Genomic DNA, 7,772 nt, shown 5'->3' on the forward strand with positions numbered 1-7,772 from the left:
TCATGACTGATCTATATTTCCTTGTCAACTCTATTCTTCTGCCTTCTTCCCATAACCCCTGACATCCTTACTAAACTTTTTCACACAAAGGGTGGTAGGTGTATGGAACAAGCTGCCAGATGAGGTAGTTGAGGCAGGGACTATCTCAACATTTAAGAACTAGTTAGACAGGTACATGGATCGGACAGGTTTGGAGGGATACGGACCAAATACAGGCAGGTGAGACTAGCGTAGCTGGGACATGTTAGCTTGTGTGGGCAAGTTGGGCCAAAGGGCCTGTTTCCACACTGTAAGACTGTGACTATAATCAAGAATATGTTAATTCCTGCCTTAAAATACCCAATGATTACTCTATGCTGGCACCATTTCTTTGCCCCCACCTGCCTTTTTGCACGGTTTTGACATTCATATTATATTTTGCTGAATGGTATTTAACATATATAAATAAAACAACACATTGGACTATTACTCAGACTAGGCGCAGCCATTGACTCATCCCATTAACCTGCCAACCCTGTGATCAGGAATAAAACAGAAATGTGTAACGTTTCAAGAACATATTTGGCAAAGTTCTTCATGACTCCAACACAACTGAGAACATCTCCAGGAATCTCGAAGGGCCAAATGGCTTCATCCTGCACCTATTTTCTATGAATATGCAGCCCTCATAAATATTCACAGGCAGAGCTAAGTTATAAATAATCCTGTCAAAATTAGAAATGTCAACTGTTATATGTGGTTGAATGCCATTAATTACTGTGCCTTCCCAAGCAAAGTGATACTATTTTTTGCAATGAAACCAATTAAAAATAAATGGTTGGCAAGGTATCTAATGTGCCTTGAATATCACTTTCAATTGGATTAATTCTTTTGCAAGCAAGAAATTCACTCTTCTTCAATAAAGACACTTTTGTTTACTTACGAAGAAATGTTAAAAATCTGCTTGATTTGCAGCAAAAATAGCTGGTTACAGGAATGGATGTCGTTTTGGGTTGAAGCCCTTCTTCAGACTAAATTACTATCAGCTATAGGACATAGATATCATAAATGGCAAAAGCCTAGGTAAGCTATTATATTTTAAAAGATGGCATACTATATTTAAAGGGATCATTGCAATATTGAAATTGATTATGGAGACGTAAAAGTGAGAAGCTGCCTGTCCCGCTGAGTTACTCAAGCATTTTGTGTCTCGACGTAAAAGACTGCTGGAAATTGGAGCCAAAAGCAAACTGCTGGAGGAACTGTGCAGGTGCGGGCATAATGTGTGGAGGCAACGTTTCCGATTGAGACTGCATCACGGTGTAGACGGGGAGATAACCAGTATGAAGAGGTGAGTGGGAGAGTTGAGGAGGGAGTTGGCAGGCGATAGTAGGAACCAAGTCAGGAGAGGAATGTTGGGCAGATGGTGTCAGGTAGGAGGGGGAAGGAAATCTGGAGATAGAAACTGAGGCTGCAGATTCATCTGACTGATGCAAATCAGTCTAATGAAGGGCCCCAATCCGAAACGTCATCTATCCAAGTTCTCCAGGGAGGCTTACTGACTCGCTGAGATATTCCAGCACTTTGTATCCTTTTTTGTAAACCAGCACCTTCAGTTACAAGTTTCTAGTTATCTTGCCTGTGTGTCATTGCAACATGGGGGGAAAGCAAGGTACCTGGAGGGACATGGTCATCAGGAGAACATGTCCTGTAAATGTTTGTGGTCTGATGGTTTGATTGCAACTCACCCACAACTGCCCTTGAGAAATTGGTGATGGGAACAAAGCAGCCCTTGCAGTGAAATGCCCCCAAGGTGGTGTTAGGCAAGAAGTCTATGATTTAGACCCAGGATTAGAAACATAGAAACATAGAAATTAGGTGCAGGAGTTGGCCATTCGGCCCTTTGAGCCTGCACCGCCATTCAATATGATCATGGCTGATCATCCAACTCAGTAGTCCGTACCTGCCTTCTCTCCATACCCTCTGATCCCCTTAGCCACAAGGGCCACATCTAACTCCCTCTTAAATATGCCAATGAACTGGCCTCCACTACCCTCTGTGGCAGAGAATTCCAGAGATTCACCACTCCCTGTGTGAAAAAAGTTCTCCTCATCTCGGTTTTAAATGATCTATGCTAAAGTCAGGAAGGCATGTGCCTTGAAGGAGAATTTACAGCTTGCAGCTTTCCCATGTACCTGCTACTGTTATCCAAATATGATAGAAATCATCGTTTCAGCATGAATGTTAAATAAATCCTCACAATGACTACAGTGTAAATTGTAGGTGGCACACACTGAAGCCATACACTGACAATGAGCATATACAAACTGTGGACTCAATGGTTCAATGGTGTTTTATTGTCATGTGTATCTAAGTGCAGTGAAATTCTATATGCATGCAGCATAGTGACAATCCCACTGTACATTAGGCACAATCATACCAAGTACTAGAGTGTAAGATAGTGGACCACACTGTGTCAGTGCACGAGTCACCATGTTTCAGGCACCATCCTGTACCCTTCAAGTCCGGAATATTTAAAAAATGTTCGTCTGGACTTGGCCACGAAGACCCCTGGTCCAGTTGTGGGTCTGGGGTGAGGGTTGCAGTGGTCGTCCTGGCCCGGCGATGTGTCTATGTCCTACATGTGCTCCGCTGCTTTTCGCCGCTGCAGGTCGCGTCTGTTCCACACACTTGGCCACTTGGAGTGGCGCCTGATCTACTGGAGCCCCAGGCTGCAGCGGGGCCCCCAGCGGCCTACTCCGCCAACTCGAGGCCTCAACATCAGCCGCCCCTCACCTCCGACGACCATTGCTCGGCCTCCATGCCCCGGGGCACCTCCCGTAGGTGACACAGAGCGCCTCTAAGTGAGGGGGACGCAAGCCCCCAGCCTATCCACTAGCTTCGTTCACTTCTGCCCAACACCGCCACCATCTTGAAGACTTCTCATTATTCTGGTGTTCTATATTATTATATCCATCTCCTCCCAAGCCTTATGTCAGAAGGAACTGCAGATGCTGGTTTAAACTGAAGGTAGACACAAAATGCTGGAGTAACTCAGCGGGTCAGGCAGCATCTCGGGAGAGACGAAATGGGTGACGTTTTGGGTCGAGGCGCTGAAGAAGGGTCACCCATTCCTTCTTTCCAGAGAGGCTGCCTGTCCTGCTGAGTTACTCCAGCATTTTGTGTCTATCCTCCTTATCATTTCTGCAAACCAAAACTAACTTCTTTCCCTTTCACAACTCAGACAGTGCGTCTTCAACCTGATACGTTAACTCTGTTTTCCTTTCCACAGATATGGTCTGAGTGTCTCCAGTATTTTCCACTGAGTTTAGTGAATGCCAACACTGCAGCGATGGAAGCACCCAACCCATTCACACTGCAGTCTAGAGTACATACTATGCTCACACTGCCCATTTCAGAGACTAAACGGTTTAACACTGGCAAATTCAGATTGCCCACTGCTCTTGCCTGCTGAGTTCAGGCAAGCTGAGAACTGACCTTGCCAAGTTCAGACAATGCACAGTGCGAACATTTCTGAGTTCAGACAATGCATAACACTGGCATTTTTGAGTACAGAGTATGTATTATGCTCCCACTGCTGAACTCAAGAGAAGGCAAGGTTAAAACAATGCGCTGGTGTCCCAAACTAATACACCGATAGTCCAGATCATAAAGCTGCCAAATTGACCGTACCAAAGGGGACGAGAGGAAGTAGTGATCCATTTCAGATTGTGTTACTCTCAATTTTTCTTTCTGCTGTCTTCTCACAGTCTACATTAGACCACTCTTTGTATCATTATCTCCTTGATTTGGTCAGTCCATAAAAATGGAACAATCTTCTCGCCACTGATTCTGTTGAAAGATCATCCCTAAAACATAATGCCATCGTTTTGTCTTCCTGATTGTTCAGAGATCAAATGAGTGTTCTCACAATTCATTAAAGGAAAAATCTGTGTTAGATTGATTGACAGATACAGTTTGGAAACAGGCCTCTCCGCCCATCGAGTCCACATCACCATTGAGCACCAGTTCACACTAGTTCTATGTCATCACACTTTTGTACCCGCTCCTTACACACGAGGAACAGTTTACAGAGGCCAATTAATCTACAAACCTGTACCACTTTGAGATGTGGGAGGAAACCGGAGCACCCGGAGGAAACCCACACAGACACAGGGGGAACATGCAAGCTCCACACAAACAGCACCCGAGGTCAGGATCGAACCCATGTCTCTGACACGGCGAGGTAGCATCTTTACCAACTGTACCACTGTGCTGCAGTCACAGAAATACATGGTAATTGAGAAATTGGCAACATATTATATGATATAGGGACAAAAAATCTGACACCGATAAGACAAAACAGATAGTGAAATAAGAAGTGAGCCAGATGCAGTTTGCTAAGGGATCAGTGGGTTAAATGAGTCAACAATATTGGAGAAAGTGAAGTTATCCGCTTTGGTAAGGCGAGTTCATTATGTGTTAAGATGAATGTGTTAAGATGGTAAGCAATTACTAAAACAGGTGTATAAATGGATCTAGTTCATTAGGGATATTAGTAGGGGCAGCACAACGGTAGAGTTGCTGCCTTACAACCCTAGAGACCAGGGCTCGATCCTGACTATGGATCCTGTCTGTGGGGAGTTTGTATGTTCTCCCTGTGGTTTACTCCAGGTGTTCCAGTTTTTCCCCCCACATTCCAAAGACGTACTGATACGTAGGTTAATTGGCTTCTGCAAATTGTCTCTAGTGTGTGAGGTAGAATGAGTGTACAGTGAACTGTGGTTGGCACGGATACAGTGGGTCAAAGGGCTTGTTTCCACGCTGTCTCTACAAACCCAAACTAAAAGTGGAACAAGAAGTAAGGAAAGCGGGCGGTATGTTGGCCTTCATAACAAAAATGTTTGGAATGTAAACTTAATGCTGAGATTGTAAATGGTGTCGCTAAGACCAGAACTGGAATGCTGTGTGCAGCTTTTGCCTGTGTGTTTGGAGAAGGATATGCTTTGGATGGATTCACTACAGTACAGATTTACTACACTGTTTGTGGGATGAGAGATTATCCAATGTTGGGTCATAAGAAATACTAGTCTAGATTCACAACGGGTGCAGCAGCATCTATGGAGCGAAGGAAATAGGCAACGTTTCGGGCCGAAACCCAGAAGGGTTTCGGCCCGAAACGATGCCTATTTCCTTCGCTCCATAGATGCTGCTGCACCCGCTGAGTTTCTCCAGCTTTTTTGTGTACCTTCGATTCTCCAGCATCTGCAGTTCCTTCTTAAACACTAGTCTAGATTCAGTTGTGTTCACCAGAGTGACAGCAAAGAGGGGAATGACAGAACATTGGTGCCTTCCCAGTGGGAAACATTGATTGGGGATGTTTATGTTAAAGTCTATCGTGTGTTGTGTTCTGTTTTATTCATATGGCTGCATGGTGATCCCCAAATTTCACTGTACCAATTGGTGCATGCGACAATAAATGGCTCTTGAATCTTGAATTTGTTGAACCTTGAATGTCATCGAGTCATACAGGTACGATGTTGAGCGGCTGGTCCTTTCTGTTGAACTGCTTAGACCTAGGTGCATGGTCTCAGTATAAGACATGGGCTCTTTAACACTGGGATGAGGACAACCTTTTTATAGTCACAGAGCTGTACAGTACAGCTCCTGCATTAAACATTATTCCCTCTATCATGTATCTGTACACTGTGGACGGCTCGAATGTAATCATGTATCGTCTTCCTGCTCACTGGTGAGCACTCAACAAAAGCTTTTCACTGTACCTCGGTACACGTGACAATAAACTGAGCTCAAACTCATAAACAGGCCCTTCGATCGTATTTATGCCTGGTGATGGATGGAATTCCTTCGGCGAATTTTCAATATAATTTCCATCAATGTTTGCCAGCCATAGTCGTCTGAAGATGGGTCCCAACCCAAAACCTTGCCTATCATGTCCTCCAACAATGCTGCCTGACCCGCTAAGTTACTCCAGCACTTGGTGCTTTGCTAAACATAATATTCTGTGTGTTTAATACTTTTGGTCTGAATTCATTTGTCGTCTAAGACACTTATATCTCTAAAACACAGAGGAAGGTTTCAGTATTCATAATGCCAGGATAAAGCCTTTAATGCGATGTTTTATTTACTGCTTCTCCTGGTCTCTGATCCCTGATGCGACAATTGCAACTTCCGACTAAAAGGCTTTGGATTAAAATAATCTTCTCGTTTTTGTACTTCTCCAGAATGAGACACCTTTGGCAGTCTGCTGGACTAACACATTACCCAGCAGGAGAGAGGTTTTGAGATCCTGATCTGGGGGTCACGACCTCAAACGTCAACAACTCCTTTCCCCACAGATGCTGCACGACCTGCTGTGTCCACCAGTTTGTTTTCTGCTCCAGATTCCAGCAACTGCAGCCTAATACCACCTCAGCAATGGAACACTGCGAACCAGCGTGGACTTGTTTTCTAATTGTGTTTGCGCTAATGTCTTGTTTTTCACACTTTTTTCTTTTCACTCTCTTGCAGAATTTAAGTGTGATTTATGTATTGGGTGTACTGTCTGCGCCTATTTGCTCACGATGCAGCTGCAAGCAAGATTTTTGTTGGACTTGTACCTCACCGCACATGTGCATATGACAATTACTGCTCCATTGTGTCTGCAGATCTTAGATAGGATATCATCTCTATAGCAGTTTTCTGTATCTGCGCATTTTCAATTTGATTCTGCACGTCAAAAATATGATGGAGTCATACTGCACGGAAACATGTCCTTCAACCCAACCTGTCCATGCTTATCAAGATGCCCCATCTATGCTAGTCCCATTTGGCCACATTTGGCCCATATCCCTCTACGCCTTTCCAAGACACAAGACATGAGTCTGTCCAAGTGAATTTTAATTGCTGGTATAGTATCTGCCTCAGCCACCTCCTCTGGCAGCTCGTTCCATACACCCACCACCCTCCGAGTGAAAAAGTTGCCCGTCCGGTTCATATTAAATCATGTCCTTCTCACCTGTTCACATCTGTTCCCTTGTTTTTAATTCCCCTACCCAGACCACGTGGAGAAAAATTCCAGTCTCTGTGCTTATTTGTTAGCTGCCAGGCCTAGTAGTCTCCGCACCTCAACCCAATACATTGTCGGATCGCCCCCGGAACAATGACGAAAATGGTTCTCTGTACGAGGTGGAAATCTCCTGTGTTCAATCCACCTAAACTTTCAATGGTTATTTGTCTTTCTCATTAATCAGTCTGAAGAAGGGTCCCGACTCGAAACATCATCTGTACATTCCCTCCACAGATGCTGCCTGATCTGTTGAGTTCCTCCAGCTCTGTCCTTTGCTCAAGATTCCAGCATTAGCAGTTCCTCGTGTCTCCGTAGGATAACTATATCTTTACCACACTTCTGAGATCTATTAACCATTGATCAATGGATAATTGACCACAGGAATTGGTCACAGTTTTAAATGATCCGAATTTACTTTGTTTTTCCACATGAATACGAGGAAAACTCACCCAACTAAAAGCAAATGGGCGGCACAGCTGATAGAGCTGCTGCCTCAAAGCGCCAGAGACCTGGGTTCAATCCTGACCCATGGTGTTGTATGTGTGGAATTTGTGTATTCTCCCTGTGATCACGCGGGTTTCTTCCGAATGCCCCGATATCCTCCCACATCCCAAAGACGGGTGATAGATGGCCAGCATGGACTCGGTGGGCTGAAGGGCCTCATTCCATGCTGTCTCTTTCAATCAAACAATCAATCGAATGAGCATGACTGATAGAGTCTACA

This window comes from Leucoraja erinacea, chromosome 19 (genome assembly GCF_028641065.1).
Source record: "Leucoraja erinacea ecotype New England chromosome 19, Leri_hhj_1, whole genome shotgun sequence".
Classification (NCBI taxonomy): domain Eukaryota; kingdom Metazoa; phylum Chordata; class Chondrichthyes; order Rajiformes; family Rajidae; genus Leucoraja; species Leucoraja erinaceus.